We start from the raw sequence: 17,679 nt of genomic DNA on the forward strand, positions 1-17,679 counted from the left end.
GAAAGCTTTGAGAATTTTATGGGAAAGCATTTGAGTAGTATCTAATGGAGAGTTAGGCAAGGATGCTTGCAGACAAAAGAGCAGGAGACGGGCTTTCATAATTGAAACAGAAAGATAAGGAAATATATACATAACTGAAGAGTGGTGGAAAGGGAGCCCTGAGAATAGGCTTAGGAGCCGGGGGCTCAAATTTGATTTCCCACATCTTGTTCTGTTGGGTAAGTCACATCACCCTTATGCCTGATTTTTTCTTATCTGTATAATGGGGGACATATTACATATCTCTGTTTAAGGGGAGGTCTGAGAATTAATGGATGCTGATAGAGTGCCTGAAAGATGAAAAATGCTGAGTATTACCACAGCAAATAATAACCCCTTTGACTCATTTATGATCTTATTACCACCAAATGCCTCTCTGGCTTCCTGTCACTTCAACTAAGCCGCCTTCTGATCTTATTAAACACCAGGGGGAAGATCCTCAGCTAGTGTCAGTTGTCACAGCTCCATTGACTTCAATTATTTCTCTTGCTCAACATATTTCATCCAAAGCACTTCAGGTATTTGAGAGACATTGGCCAATTAAGCACCACAACCTTTATGGGAGGTACAGAGTCCTACCACAGTTAGAGAAACTTAGAAAAGAAAGGTTAATCAACTTGCCCAAGGTCAGGAAGAAGGCATACCAGAGAACTAAAAATGAACCAAGAGTCATGTTCCTCATTCTGGAGGTTGCTTTGGCCAGGTTTTGCTCTTTGTATCAGGGTGGATCAGAAGCCACTATTCCAAGCCCTGCCTCTTTCAGCTTCTTACTGCTATGTGACAGCAGGACTCACTTCTTTTTCATGCTTTCACACACTCTTAGTTTTATTCATTCTCATTTTATTTGAGGTATCATAGGAAGAGAGTTATGTAGGCTATGCATACAAAAGCTGATTCCTCAGCTGGTATAAAGTAGAAGGAATTCCCAATTCCAAATGGGAATATGATGACTTATACCTGAGGATCTGGTCCCTAGGGCTTATTTCTGACAGAGTATGGCTATAAAATGCCTAGGGATTTTCAGCCTCCAGTCACTTACTTATGCACATGCTTTCTGAAGCTGTGGGAAGTTAAACTGCCTACTGGTGCTGATTGCTTTCCCAATATATTGCAAGCCAGAACTTTATCATCATATGTGCAAATGATTCTCAGTAAGCTGGTTTGTGCCCTTATGCCTGATGAAAGTCCAAAATGGCTGCATCAAATGGCGATACTTAGAATAGCCCCAAGTGGAAATACTTGAAATATCCACAGTAACTCTGCTGTTTCTGAGATGAGATTTTTTTTCTTTTTTTTTCCCAATGCAGGGAATGTTTGTGCAATTTCAGCATTTTATTCTGCAAATTTAGACCCTCCTTCAGGGAAGCTGATGAATGCTGTGATAGTGGAGTTTAATTTATAAATAGCCAGAGACAAGCGTGGAGGAGAGGCAATGAATAACTCACAGATGGAAGAGTTAGGGATCAGTTGTGACATAATGGCAGAGCAGCAGTACAGAGCTGAGGAGCAGCACTTGGCCGGGTCAGCACTCAAAGTGAAGCCACAAGTGCAGTCCTTAATTATACATACAGTTGTAAGTCTAAAATAAACTTTAAAAAAAACCAAGCCAAAACAAACAAAACCAAACCCAATACTTACCCTGTGAAATTTGCCACTTCAATGCAGTGTCCATAGCACCCAGCTGGAAAATAATAATGTTATTGATTTATTTTATTTTATTTTTTTAAAGCTACAAGCAAGTTGAAGAGGAAAGCCTGTCAGAGCTATGAGAAATTATGTGTATTTATGAGCTTGAGATCTTAATTTCCTGAAGTAGCTTTAAATTCTCATAGTGTACTGTCTTTGTAAACTGAGTTAAGACCAGAGTATGTAAAAATACCAGCTATTTACTATTTAGGTAAAGAATAATTGAATCTAAAATGTGCTGTGTTTTCATACTTGGGGAGAAAACCAGTCCTACCTCTGTAAAGCTCATGAAGATATTTACACTGAAGTATATATATGTGAATGTGTTTGTACACACATCTAAGTAAATGCATGTCAGTTCTGGGAGAAGCCAGTTCTAAGAATTCACAGGAGCACTGGAAGAAAGGCTGAGGTGTGTGGAGAGGGAAGCAAGGGGAGGATAGGGAGGCTCAGGAACTCTGGTTGATTACACGTGTAATTCCCTTTCTGCCCCTCCACACACATGTACTTCTGAACTAAGAACTAGGTCTAAACACACCCTACTGTCTAAAATCCTGGAAATTTTTTCTTCATCCCTATGCTAAAGTTAAGACATTACCTTGGGCTAGACTTTCCTGACCTTTTCACCAAATGTGTCTTGATTTGAAAGCATTTGGTCAGGAATCTTCAGCTATGAAAGGAAATGAAACTATGAAAAGTAAAAAGGCTTAATCCTTCAACTCCAGCATGGAAAACAGTCTGCTTTTTTACTTCTCCCATGTGGAAGACATACTCCCTAGCAAGAGGAAAGGGAAATATGCACACTTAAGATCAGTAACCACTTACAGGCTATATCTGGCCTATATCAGTCATATGCTCCCTCTTGGAAATCTTTGCCACATGTGCTCTCCCATACCATCTTAGCCTACATTTTTGTCCACTGCCATGGGAGCAGATGTCTTGACTGGGAGGAGAAAGGGAGCTGTTGATCTGCCAGGAGCCCAGCATAAGAGAAGTCGGGAAGTTCTATATGCTTGGTATGTCCAAACACTGACTTGGAAAATGTTGCCTATTTGGGGGTGCTGTGTGGATGATTTTCTGGCAAAGAATGGCCACATACCCAGATCAGCAAGTGTCTACGTGGAGTTCGACATGAACCGAGGGACAGCTAAAGGTGAAGGAGGATGGGAGTGAGGCACTGGGAGTGAGAATCCCAGCAAGATAAGAAGGAGCTGGAATTTACTGAGTTGCTAATTGAGGACTGTTGGAAAACTTTGAAGGTCAGGTTCTCACACCTGTGCTTAACCAATTATATGTTAGTTGTTAAGGGCCTCACAGATATGTATCCAATCACAATGTGCCAAGTTAGTGCAAACAACTTTAAGAAATAGTATATAAAGAGTTAGTTTTCTGTAATAATTGGCTTTGTCTAATCACATTGATCTCCGACTGAGTCCATTCAGCGACAGTGCTGTCTCCTCAAGAATATAATGGTATGCCATGGAATGAGCAAAGTCCCTGTCTTCAGAAAGTGGACACAGGGTGGCTTCAGGTGTTCCCTGTTTATCCTCAGTGAATGTGTAGAAATGTAAGCATCCCTTATAAGGGGTATAGAGCTAAGAACAAATACACATTGTAAACTGCCAGAACACTTTATTGTTTGGTGTAAAACCTGTTTCTGTTGACAAGTGTGAGCAGTCTTCACTGTTCACAGTTACCAGGACCCTAGGCTCTTCCTGCTCGTTGGAGGAATAAAAAAGCAAGAGAAAACATTTATGTGCAAGCTAATACTTTTTGCTAGAGCCTGCATAATTTAGACACAGACCTGCTATAGGACACTGAAAGGCTAACTTTACGTGGCATTTTAGAAGTCTAAAAGCACTCATTTTGCCATACTATCTCAAAGATTTAGAACTGACCTTGTCAACCTGAGTCAATAGAATGCAATAATGGGTTTGTGCTGTGTAATCGTACTGCCTCCTATATCACAAGCCTGTTGGGCTTCAGAGAACATAAATATAAAGCTTACATTTTGGACTAATTAAAGCCAATGCAACATCACTTTCTCAACCTCTCCTTGCACAGCCAATGCTGCAGAAGTAAGTCCATTATCCTTTCCTGGGGATTTTCCTATATGGGCCCTGACAATCTTCCCATCCTTGAGACTGTGAGAGTGAAAAACATGCAAGCATTGCAGTTCTGGGCTCATGCAGAGGCATCTCACTCTGGGGGATCTAGGGTTGTTTCCATAAAATACTACTCCTCCCCTCCTATGTGTTGGGAAAAGGGAGAAGCATCAAGGCTTGGGTGGCTTGTAATGAGCTGCTGCCAGCTGAAAGGGGCTGCTGCCTTCATGTTACTGACCTCCACTACCTCATTGTAGAAGAGGTAAGAGCAACACTCCTAAAGGAGAATTTCTGTATGATCATAGGCTATATAGTTGAGGGTTTTTCTGGCAAGGTCCTGCTAGGAAGGTTATAGATAAGGAATAAACCTTTGCCTTCTCCTAAGAAGTTTTTTCATCTGTGCTACAGTGTTGACTATCTATCTACCTACCTATGCTTCATGAGGTCTGGCCAGCTCCTTGCATAGAGAGCTTATACTGATTGCTGCTGTGGCTGTCCTCTCCAGAACCATGGTCTCTTGCATATCTCTCTGTGCAACAAAGGATATTTAGGACTCTTGCTTGACATAGGTTGATCCCTGGTGGGCAGGAGTATCCTGTCCATCTTGCCCCTGACTCAAATGCTGTATTATCAAAATGTCATACCCAACCTATGTGTCAGAGCTTTTGAAAATGCATACCATACTTAGAAGCAAGAGAATGTCATATGAGGACATGGTAGGTGTGGGTCATTTTGCATGACCTGGCGAGGTATACAGGAGAGGCAGGCATTCTTTCTGTGGGTCATTCTCAGAAGAAATACCTGGATCTCTCTGTTCAGGTAACGTTTTTTGTCAGGGAGAAGGAATGCTATAGGTGCTATGTACCACCTGGCTGGTTCAGTGTCACTTCTGACATTTAGCTAATATATAAATATGGCCCTCACTCTTATTTTTTCCATCTTTAAAGAACTGTTAAAATGTATAAAAGCCATCATGTTATCATCAGTTTTGATTATAGCATTAAACAGTGTATTAAAGCATTCCCTTTGGTGTACAATTCATACCTCTTAGCCTGGAGGTGCATTTCTTATTAAAATGTCTCAGATCCACATATTGTAAAGTCATATTCACTGAAATTCACCCTTTTTATTTATGTGTTTAAAAGAAGTTGGTAAGGGATTTAGGGAAATAGATGAATTTACTGCCTGGTAATAATGTAACATCGTAAAAGGTACAGTGCTTATTAAGAAAGTTATCTTCTAAGAGATTTTTAGGTATTTCATTCAAATTGGCCTTGAAATGAGCACTGTTCCAGATGGACTAAAAACTACTTGAATGTCCCCAGGGACATTGTGTTGAGTTAGAGATAAGGGGACAGTAGAGTGGGAGAGTCTTTTGGAAAAGATTGGGTTGCAAGTTTTTCTTTTGCTTCCGATCAAAACAGTGAAGATTTACAGAACTAATGGTTTTGATACCTCAATTTTAATGATTTGAAACTGAATTTTAAAACTGATTGCAGAGAGTGATCATGCTTTCCCTGAAACTCGGGTTCCTGTAAGGGTTCTCAGTTCAACACCCAAATATTGAGGTACCTAACGCGAAACTACACTAAAACATCAGTCTGGTGGAACAGCTGCAGTGTTAATATCGGAAAGGGTTAAGTAATAGTCACCAGTTCTGTTGTCAAACAGAACTGCAAGCCCCAGAGAAAAAAAAAATAAAAATGACAGTATAATAAATGGTCTGTGTTGGTGGATTTGCCAGAAGAGTTACATGCAGAGCTTACATAAACAAGCTTATTTATTGTGCCAGTGTGGGGCACAGATAGCCACTTAGCCATCTAGGGAGAAAAGCACCTTTTCTTCTCGGTATAATTGTACCTGAGAGTTTTTCCTCTGAAGTGCCAAGTCCTTTTCAAGGTAAGCAAGAGGTGAATAATTCACCCAGCCAGAGTGATACAGGGCTCTTGTTTGGGCTCAAGTTCAAGGAGTGCCCAAATTGCTGCCTGCTCAGGGCATCATTGTGGAATTGCAGAGGTTATTCCCTGAGTAGATTTGCCCTGCAAGATCTGGCTCTTACCAGACACATGTGCAGTATGGCTTGACTTAACATGGCAAATGGCTTAATCTTCCACACACACACTCTATTTCCTTCTTTTGTAAATCACTACTTCTTTCTAATGTAAAAGTTTAAGACAATATGACTTTGGGGTTTGTAAAGGTCTAGGCTTCTAGGATGTAAGTGACAGCCTCCCCATCCTGTTATCTGTGCTCCATTTTGCTTGCTGTTCTTCTTCAGCACTGAAAATGTAATCAAAGTCACTGGGGCCCCAATGGACCTCTACTTGTTGATTAGAATTGGATAAACTAGTCAAATTCTGGTGGGAATGAAAAGCATTTATGATGACTACCTGGCATTTTTCTCTGCCCTTTTTTATGTACTTGTCACTGTATTTTCCCACATCAATCTCATAAAACATTCCTTTGCTCATGATTGAAATATTGATATTATGCTACAGCAAAGATAAAAGCACATCACAGAGCAATATGGCTTGGTGATAGAATTATCTGCAATACACAGAAATCTCTACTGATGTTTAGGGCTAGCATGGTATTAAACACATTACTTTTGCTGACAGGCATTTTCATTTCCGTGCATCATGCAGGTAGGGGAATTTGAAGGAAATCTAGTTTTCAGTTCTGGCTTTGTTCAATAAAAAATGTAAAACAGAAATGCTGGTGGATATGGTAGCAGCTCTTTAAATCAAAAGGAGCTCACTGAAAGTTTAAGTAAGTTTCAGAAATGGCTATGTGGTTTAATGTGTTTATGTATAAGTTTGTATATCTACTTACAAATACATGTGTACAGAAATATTTATATAACCCCTACAACTGTTCCATATTTAATAAATCTGAAAGGACTGGAGACAATCCAAAATCAAGCAGTTAAAAATAAGTGTCAGTGAACTTGTGCTGCCTTGGCATGGGCTTTATGAGATGATCATTGGTAACAACTTTATTTATTATTTCCCCCCATGACTTTCCACAATGCTGTGTATGGGGGGAAAAAAAATAAAATGAGCTTCTGGCATAAACTGGGGATCTGCTCTCAAAACTACTGCCTTGTACCCAGGATGCCTGCTTTGATTTTACTGAAGCAGGATGTGTAGTGAATCATAGAATCATAGAATAGTTAGGGTTGGAAAGGACCTTAAGATCATCTAGTTCCAACCCCCCTGCCATGGGCAGGGACACCCCACACTAAACCATGCCACCTAAGGCCTCATCCAACCTGGCCTTGAACACCGCCAAGGATGGAGCATTCACAGCCTCCCTGGGCAACCCATTCCAGTGCCTCACCACCCTCTCAGTAAAGAATTTCTTCCTTATACCCAATCTAAACTTCCCCTGTTTAAGTTTGAACCTGTTACCCCTTGTCCTGTCACTACAGTCCCTGATGAATAGTCCCTCCCCAGCATCCTTGTAGGCCCCCTTCAGATACTGGAAGGCTGCTATGAGGTCTCCACGCAGCCTTCTCTTCTCCAGGCTGAACAGCCCCAACTTTCTCAGCCTGTCTCCATACAGGAGGTGCTCCAGTCCCCTGATCATCCTCGTGGCCCTCCTCTGGACTTGTTCCAACAGTTCCATGTCCTTTTTATGTTGAGGACACCAGAACTGCACACAATACTCCAAGTGAGGTCTCATGAGAGCAGAGTAGAGGGGCAGGATCACCTCCTTCGAGCTGCTGGTCACGCTCCTCTTGATGCAGCCCAGGATACGGTTGGCTTTCTGGGCTGCGAGCGCACACCGAAGCCGGCTCATGTTCATTTTCTCATCGACCAACACCCCCAAGTCCTTCTCTGCAGGGCTGCTCTGAATCTCTTCTCTGCCCAACCTGTAGCTGTGCCTGGGATTGCTCTGACCCAGGTGTAGGACCTTGCACTTGGCATGGTTAAACTTCATAAGGTTGGCATCAGCCCACCTCACAAGCGTGTTGAGGTCCCTCTGGATGGCATCCCTTCTCTCTGGTGTATCAACCAAACCACACAGCTTGGTGTCATCGGCAAACTTGCTGAGGGCGCACTCAATCCCACTGTCCATGTCACCGACAAAGATGTTGAACAAGACCGGTCCCAACACCGATCCCTGAGGGACACCACTTGTTACCGATCTCCAGCCGAACATCGAGCCATTGACCACAACTCTTTGCATGCGTCCATCCAGCCAGTTCTTTATCCACCAAGTGGTCCACCCATCAAATTGATGTCTCTCCCATTTAGAGACAAGGATGTCGTGTGGGACAGTGTCGAACGCTTTGCACAAGTCCAGGTAGATGACATCAACTGCTCTGCCCCTGTCCATCAGTTCTGTAGCCCCATCATAGAAGGCCACCAAATTGGTCAGGCAGGATTTCCCCTTAGTGAAGCCATGCTGGCTGTCACCAAGCACCTCCTTGTTTTTCGTGTGCCTTAGCATGCCTTCCAGGAGAATCTGCCCCAAGATTTTGCCAGGCACAGAGGTGAGACTGACTGGTCTGTAATTCCCTGGGTCATCCATTTTCCCTTTCTTGAAAATGGGGGATATATTTCCCTTTTTCCAGTCATCGGGAACTTCACCTGACTGCCATGATTTTTCAAATATGATGGCCAGTGGCTTAGCAGCTTCATTCGCCAGCTCCTTCAGGACCTGTGGATGGATTTCATCAGGTCCCACAGACTTGTGTACATTCAGGGTTTTAAGATGGTCTCGAACCAGATCCTCTCCTACAGCGGGCCTAGGGTCTTCATTCTCACAGTCCCTGCGTCCGCCTTCTAAGACTTGGGTGGTGCAGTCAGAGCCTTTGCCAGTGAAGGCTGAGGCAAAGAAGTCATTAAGAACTTCAGCCTTCTCCAAATCCTGGGTAGCCAGTTCTCTTGATAGCTTCCGAAGGGAGCCTACGTTGTCCCTAGTCTGTCTTTTATTTGCTACGTACCTATAGAATCCCTTCCTATTATCCTTAACATCCCTAGCCAAGTTCAGTTCTAACTGGGCCTTAGCTTTCCTCACCTGGTCCCTAGCTTCCCAGACAACATCCCTGTATTCTTCCCAGGCCACCTGTCCCTGCTTCCACCTTCTATAAGCCTCTTTTTTCCTTTGAATTTTCCTGAGCAGCTCCTTATCCATCCAAGGAGGTCTCCTGGCCCTCCTGCTGCACTTCCTTCTAGTTGGGATGCAACACTCCTGAGCTTGGAGCAGGTGATCCTTGAATAACAACCGAGAGTTTTGGGCCCCCCTGTCCTTTAGGGCTATATCCCATGGAACCTTACTAAGCAGGTTCCTGAAGAGGCCAAAGTCTGCTCTCTTGAAGTCCAGGGCAGTGAGCTTGCTGCACGCTCTTCTCACTGCCCCAAGGATCTCAAATTCGACCATCTTGTGGTCACTGCAACCAAGGCTGCCCTGGAGCATCACATTTCTAACCAGCCTTTCCCTGTTGGTGAGCACGAGGTCAAGCACGGCACCTCTCCTTATCAGCTCCTCTATTACTTGCAGAAGAAAGTTGTCTTCCACACAATCGAGGAACCTCCTGGATTGCTTGTGCTGGGCCGTACCTTCACTCCAACAGATATCAGGGTGTTTGAAGTCCCTCATGAGAACAAGGGCCTGCGAGCCATCCCACCATGTTTCTGTGATGCCTACTATATCATACTCCTGTAGTCGTGCACACATCTCTAATTCCTCTTGTTTGTTCCCCATGCTATGGGCGTTTCCATAGAGGCATCTGAGCCAAGCTCCAAATGAAGCTGGCTCATTGGCTGGAGTGGCTGGAATATCTCTGCATCGCTCTGAGCATTTATTATAGGTGCTGGCAACTGACTGGGTGTGATGGGATGAAACAGTGCCCCCCTCCCCCAACACATCTAGTTTAAAGAAACCTTGACCAGCCTGGCAAGCCTCCTACCAAAACCATTCTTCCTCTTTTTTGTCAGATCAGCTCCACCAGCCCCCAGTTGACCTGGCCTACTAACTTGGGTCCCGTATTCAAAACACCCAAACCCCTGACTATGGCACCACCCTTTTAACCATCTATTAACCTGGCCAATCCTCCTAGCTTTTTTAAGGTCCCCCCCTGTATCCTGGAGAATTGATGAAAAGACAACCTGAGCTCCAGAGCCCCTAACCAGCTCTCCCAGGGCTCTGTAGTCTTTCTTTATGTTCTCCAGGCTACTTCTATCAACATCACTAGCACCCACATGGATCACCAGAAGTGGGTAATAGTCCATGGGACTCACTGGAGCAGGCAGCCTCTCTGCAACATCTCTGATCCGTGCCCCAGGTAGGCAACACACCTCCCTCGAGACCGGGTCAGGCCGACAGATGAGTGCCTCTGTCTCTTTCAAAGTAGAGTCCCCTACCACTATGACCCGCCTCTTTTTCCTGGCAGCACCAGTAGTGATCTTCTTTACCAGTGCACCAGCTGGTTGTTTCTGGTGCAAGTGCCCTTCCTTCTTAGCCCCCTGCAGGACAGCAAAGTGGTTCTGGGTGGGGACAACAGCTTTAGGAGGAAGCCCCTTGTTTTTAATTGTCCTCTTCCTCCTTTTTTTGTTGTTTTTTTGTTGTTAGTATTTCCCAGCTTCCTGGGTTGGCAGCCTCCTCCACTCCTCCATGGAGGCCCCTTGAGCAAGGGGCATCTTGTTCTGTGTATCCCTCTTTCTTCCCTAGGGTCATGATATGATTCTGGATGAGCTACTAAAATCATTTTTTTCTCAGACTGTTCCTTATTTATGTGTTGCTTGTGTTCCGGTCTCCAACCTGAGATCATATAGCTTGGATGGAAACAATAGTGAGCCCTGAAAACAGCAATCAAGTCAGCAGTAAACGTGCTTCAACTGTGTAAGGTGCCATAAGGTGGTAAGTGCTCTGTGTAAACAGAATTTGCAGTCTGAAATTGCACATTCAATACTAGCAGGCATTTTGACTTAATTCCCGTGTTCCTGAACTCTGCATTTGTAAAATGAGCCTATCACCTCAGAAAGGTGTTGTCCAAAGTAATTAGTTTTTGCAAAACAGTCCAGTGCTCATCTGAGTGGCACCACAGAAATGCCTGTGTGGAAATAAATAACTCTTCAGAGCAGGATTAGTATAGTGTGCAGGAGAAGGGGCCACAAATGAAGCAATGAAGATAAACCCATAGTATCGAGTAATCCCGCCTTCAAAAGGCAGTATTCTTCCTGTGTGCTGAATGAAAGTCATGACAAACAGAGTAGTGTATGATCATGTAATTAGAGGCTATATCAATGCATACATGCATGAAAACCAAGGACTGCTTTTATGCTGTATTTGTGCAGGAATTTATGTGCAGAAATCAACAATATAAAAAATAATAGTGGTTGCTGTTGGTAGGATGAAAGAGAATCTGATGTAATGGCAGGGTCTTGGGGCAGAGATGATTCCACCCTGACAGTCTGTTCTGTTCCTCACTCCCTCAGCAATGCTCTCTGAAATTTTTGGGTAACTAATGCTTGCTTTCTATGTACTCTGTGACACTAAATTCCTTTGGAATAGTTTGATACTATACATTGTGCAAATACAAACTATTCCTGTGTACTACACAGTTTATTTGTGGAGTTGCAGATTTTGGAACAGTATTTTCGTATGTTTCTAGGGTTACGTGTTCGTTGTAGAATAAAACTGAGTGATCTGCTGCTGTATTAAATAGACCCCGAGCTGATCAGAGCATGCTGGTCTTTTCATATTCTGCTCAGTTTAGGGACATAAGATCTTCTGCAGCCTTGAAGGCAGTAGCTTTGGAGCCAGAGACTGAGGTCTCTTGCTACCATTACATAGTTGGGTATTCTGCTAGCAGTCTGCCTTCTCATTGCTAGCAGTCAATAAATTGTGTTTAGTGTGTGACTTACTGTAAATGCATACCCCTTGCTTGAGGACATGATGGAGGTGAATTACAGATGAGATCATGCTGGCCAGGGGTTCTTACAGCTGTTTTTGCAAGGGGACTGCTGAGGTTAAACCACATAGTTTTTGTAATTTAGTCTTTCCTGCTGGATATGACCTCAACTTTTTTCTCAGGTCTAATCCTTGACAGTTAGAAAAACCCCCATCACTTCCCTCTCATCATAAGGTCAAGCATATTTGATCTAGTTAATTCCTAGAAGGTGAGAAAATACATATAATTTTACAGAGTTCCTTTTAGAGCAGAAGTTCTGAAAGAATGACAGTTGTCACCATTTCCAGCTAGACTGGAACCTGCTGTCTTTTGAAGTCTGTGAGAGAAACAGTTATGTTTCTCAAGAAGCACTGAAGCAATGTAAAAGTTTGTATTTCTGTCCAAAAGGAACAAGCCAGGGTATCTCCTGCCATCCCCTTGAATGTGCCAGTAATGAATCTAATATATGAATATATAGATTCTACATCTAAACACACCCTACAAGCAAAGGTTGATTCTGTGCAATGGAGTTACATCACCTCTTACATTACTGCTTGTTGTAGGTAATGTTCAGGTCAGTGCTACTGAGCATGTTTCTTTGTGTGGCAATTTATACTGTGTGCAGGGTTCCAGGGGACAGCGTGGGGGATCATATGGCTGTAGGTTGTGCACAGTCTCTGTGTGCATCCATCATTTTCAAGGCAGCAGGAAAGCTAATTTTTTTTTTCCCAGGCTTTAGCTGCAGGAGCTTGGATGTGCCTCCCCCTCAGAGCTCCTGTTGGCCTGTTGCACAAGGAATATTCAGCATTAAGTGCATTCATTCTGTGGCTGCCTGGCAGAGAACCAAGCCTGCAAGAGGGCATGAGAGAAAGCATAACCCTGTTTAAAACTACTAAGGCTCATCAGCAGACTGTGGTATTGCAGAAGAAGAGAGGTAATGTGGCTGCATAGTTTATCCTTATGCAAATAAGGTGCAGCCAGCAATAGTGAAAAGGGACTATTTCCTGAGACTGAGAAATGCTGCAAGCAGCAAGGTGAAGCGATGGGGTTATGCATGTGCTACTCTTGCTCCTTGTCCCATTGTAGCCCATCAAACAGGAAGTAAAGGAAGACAAACAGAAAAGGAAGGACATGGGTGGTCACAGGAGAGAGGAGACAGAGGAAATGGGTCAGATTCCCAGGAGGCTTTTAGTTTTAGGAAAGCTATGGCAGTGCATGGGAGAACACTGTTGCCTACCCAAGTTTTACTTGGATGAGAAGGCTAGTAACTAGCAGTGGGCCACAAAACAACTCTGCTTCAGCTTTCCATTTTCTTACTCCAAAGGCAAATAAATGCGTATTTAAATGATCACAGCAGTTGAACACTGCTCCAGTGAAATAGCATTCTGTTACATCTGCCTAGCAAACACCTGGATGTGCCTCTGCTGAACAGAGATTCTAAAATGTTCACTGTTCAAGAATTCTGGTTGTTTTTAAAATGTGAGATGTCTTTTTATTGCTAGTGCATAATTTAATTTTGAGGCCACTGGTGTCTGATATGTATCTTAAAATCTGAGCTCTCGCAGGCACATGGTGTGTCATTGTATCTGCTCATTTATTTTTTCTGAAACTAAATTTTCTAGCTATTACAGATGAAAGCATGAAAACACACCCCCAGTTCCCCTCTCCTCTTCCTCAAATCTGAAAGGAAAAGGCAAATAAAACAAATGCTACTATGTTTAAAAATATAAAAATCACTCTTTTTGCCCTGGGAGGAGCCAGCTCTCAGATTTGGACTTTAGAAGCTGACAGTTTTACTAGTCCAAGCTTCTGGATTGCAGCCTCAAATGAAAAGGCACACATTTCTGCTTGGGAATTAGCAGACTGTGGCAGATGGTGAAAAGAGAAAATGACCTTTGTGAGACTTCATTTTTCCAGTGTAGACAGTCTCTCTTGAGTTGGGTGCCAGAAGGGGCAGTATTTTGCAGTGGAATCATTTGCAGGGGTTGCTTGCAGAGGATCACTTTGCACTGAATCCGAGGTTTCCCTTCTGCCATGCCAGCTCTTCTAAATTTGATGTCTGACTCTGCTCTTACATGTTCAATTGCATCATTCTTGTGGAGTGTATGTGCTGCCTGTGTTCTTGTAGATTATGTGGTTACTTGAAGAATAAGTTTTGTCTGATTAAATGCCATCTTATCTTGGAACCACACATCTCACTTGACAATGGTGCGTGGTACTATAATGCATTAACACAGTTATGCTCCTCCTGCTGCACAGGAATGCCGTTTTGCATCATGTTTTGTTGAACAGGCTATAGAATGTGATAATTTCTTTGAGGTCTGTACTTGGCTGTAGAACAAAAGCAATGCTTCTCCTGATACCTTTCTATGCAACCTATTGTCCAGAGCACGTTTTTTTAACTTTACTGAGAACACCAAAGAATAAGCTAGACTGAGGGGATAAGAGTGGCCTTTGCAATGATGAAAGGATCATGGGTGGTTGTACTAAAAGGGAAGGAGCTGATTCATTTGGGCCATAAAGCAGTCGGACTCTGCAATTCTCCACTTTGTAGACTAGCCAGTGCTGTGTGCCTTCATCCATTACCACACAGCTCTCATAACGATTTGCCACACTACCCATCTTTCTTAGCATGACATACCTACAAGAGTTATATCTGTATGAGCACCAGTATGGAAGCTTGAGCTGTTCCCACTCACCCCTTTCTAAATGACGCTGACCCAGCTGCACTGTCTGCAGCAGGGCTACTGTTTTGCAAAGGCCACAGAAAACTGTGGCAAAGCTGCATCCTCTGGGGTCACAGCTCTTCATGATTAGTCACTGTCTTCAAACTCATGTAATAGTAAAGAACCAAAGCAGTGAACTTGCTTCAAATGCTTTATTTATTTATTTATTTTTATTTTTTTAATTTTTTATAAGGGAGCCTGCCTTTTCTGTCACAGAAAGGCCGCTTCAGTCTGCTAATGCCGTAGCTGGAGGAGCTTTCAGCCTTGTTTTTACCTACATGTCTACCTTTATTCCTGGCTTCCCTGGGCAAAGCAGTACTTTGTTGAAGGCTGCTGCAGAACACTGCAAGCTCTGCTGTGGGTCACTGCAGTCAGCTGGCCCCAACAATGGTGAAAGGCAGTGGGCTGAGAGAGAGTGCCTTGTTGAATTAGAAATCGGAAAAGAGCAATCCATTTTAGATACGGGAGAGGAAAAGATTTGGAAAGCTTTTCACTTAACAAGGTTCTTCTGTGACATTTAGATGCATTTATACAAGTTAAAAAGGAATTTGGCACCTTCCCACCTCACTCAGCAGGCTTAGGAGAGAAAAAGCAAATAAAAAGACAAGATTACTTGATATGTTGCTTTGTTTTGTTCACATGAAATTTTGTGCCCGTTGATGTTGGCTGAGCACTATTACAGCCCACAAACGGCCTTGACAGAGGAGTCATATTCAGTCAGGTCCAGGGCTTGCTTTCTAATGAGGAAAGATAATTATTGTGCCAATCTCTAATCACTCTTTACTAAGCACATTTAATCTGAAGGAAGATAAGAGCATCTTCTGTCTAACACAGACTTGAGAGCAGGGGCAGCAGGTGTAACAGTGTAATCATTCTCAAGGATTTGTTCATTATTTCCCAGGAAGAAGGGAAAAGCCTCTGTGTCACCATTTCTTTTTATCTTCACTGCTCTTGAGTTCAACTTGCGCAGTTTGACCGTAGTGGCCCCACTTCTCCAAGCACCTTTAGATCCCATCAAAAATGCTCTTGACAAGCGTTTATTACTGGGTTTGACAGCCAAGTAGTTTCTCTCCCCCTCCACCCCTTTTCTGTTTGAAAGAGAAAAGCTGAGGTGTGTTTGATGGGAATCTGATGATGTGCAGGATTCTCTGAGGCATCTACTCCCTTGGCTGTAGAGCTGTATGGGCATGGCTGTAGGTTTGCATACGTTTGGTACATTATAAATTATCTCAATAGATGTGCATGCTACCTACCTGGGTTCATATGCATGGATGTACTTGCATCTTTTCTTTAAAAACACATATGTACCCATCCCAAGGGAGTGTACAGATGAGCTCATGCTCTAGGGGATGTTTATTTTTATATACCTGAGTGCATTCATGTCTACAGATTTGTGTCTTCTGATTATATGGGAACTCTAAGACTACAGGGCCAGTCGTAAGTTTGAGAATTGTCTTACGAATTCTAGTGCTGTTTTCTTAGTTGCAGTGTATACAAATTCATGGAGCTCATGGTTTTGCACACTTCTTCATAACGCAGATTATCTCACTCATCCTGTTTACCTCTTGGTCCTGCAGTCACACCGGAGGGGTTGCAGCTGAGTTGGGAATAACTGTCTCTGGATAGCACTGTATAAACTGATTTTGCCTCAGGGAGAAAGGCGAACAGAACTATATTGTGAAATATAGCAACTTAGGAAATTGCATCTTCCTTTCAGGATGAAGTACTGGGATTCTTGAGCAACCTGGTCAGATATAGAAGCTTAGAAATAGCTCCAGCTAATTCCTAAAGTATAATTTTAGTAACAGTTCATTTATTTTGTCTTGTACTTTACAGGCAGTTCTTTCATAACACCTCAGTGTTCCATGTTTCCAACAGGCCGTAGGTTTCTTCAGTGGAGATGCACAATGAATGTGAAGACAACTGGTGGAACAGTTGTGCTTTAGATGCTGAGAAAGTTGGTTTTGCATGTTAGCTGAATTACTCCAAAATCAGTAACGGAGAAGCTGGCAGGATTCACATGCTGGCTTTGGCTATCAGCACTGACAACTCACTGCAGTGAATGGAAGGATAAAGACCTCTCGAGCCTGCAGTTTTATGGTACCTGCAGTTTATCACTGCATTGGTTTATATATGGTTCAAGATCTTGTCCTTGTATACTGCTAGATCAAGACCAGTATATCTTGATCCCATAGTCCACTGAACAGGCAATTTTTCTTGCACTGTGGCAAGGTCCAGCAACAGGGAAGAGGAGCACTCTGACCTCTTTGATTCATTCACAGTATTTCTCTAAACATGGGATGAAGCACTAACATCGCACAATTGGATCTGAGTGAACAAGGCTGTTAGTAAATCTTATTGATCCACATCCCAGTGTCCAGCTGCTGAAACAACTGCTAAAACAGGGGTGTCTAATTTCAGCTTTTGAAACAGCTGGGCAAAGTGTTGGCTATGTTTCAGTATTTTTTTGCTTAAAGAGGAAGCAGGTGGCATTCTGTGAACATGCCACTATTGAATTAGAGAGACCTATTAATGTTGGTGAGTCAACTTAACTTAATTCTCTCAACCTGCTAACAAGAGCACTTTGGAAAGGATTGGAGAATAACAGGGTACCTTGAATAAACTGAAACAGAAAGAGATTGCAGTGTGTGTGTTCTAGCAATGGCAATTTAATCAATTTAGGTGCATCTGTCCTACCCGTCACTTTGCTGGCTGTTTATATTTCTTTTGCCTGGGTGACTTGAAGCATGTATGTACTAGCTGTTCTTTCTAAATGAAAGCATACTCCATTGAAGTAAAGATTACATGTGCACATGCATAGTTAGGTGTGTGTGAAAGAGAGAACATAAAAAAAAGCCAACAACAGCCCTGCTCTGAGTGATTCTGGTTTTGTTGCAAAATCAAGCATTCCGAATTGAGGCATACTGGAAGTAAATGTAACATCTTTCCCTTCCTGTGTTCCTATTGGTCTTTAATTACAGGATCATGTCATTGTGGATTCCTGATTTATTTGTGAGGCAAAAACAATCATTAAGTGAAAGATGTTTGTGTAGTTAGAAAATTCTGTAGTCTGTGAATCCCCTGTTTTAGTTGCTGTAATAATTAAGGTATCTGAATAATGCAGAGGGAGGAGAGGGTCTAGTAGTTAAAAGAACTTAAATGCTACCATGGGTACCCAGGTTGTTTTCCTATCTTTGCAACAGGGTTCTAGAGTAATACATTC

General features: G+C 42.8%; 1 protein-coding gene across 3 annotated transcripts in view; it reads left to right on the forward strand.

The window, feature by feature from the left end:
- NRXN3 (neurexin 3) overlaps positions 1 to 17,679 on the forward strand; it is a gene marked incomplete at both ends in the record, with an annotated part of 1,004,347 nt that overhangs the window by 579,576 nt on the left and 407,092 nt on the right. The gene's annotated exons all lie outside the window — the stretch shown is intronic.

This window comes from Psittacula echo (genome assembly GCF_963264785.1).
Source record: "Psittacula echo genome assembly, chromosome: 5".
NCBI lineage: Eukaryota > Metazoa > Chordata > Aves > Psittaciformes > Psittacidae > Psittacula > Psittacula echo.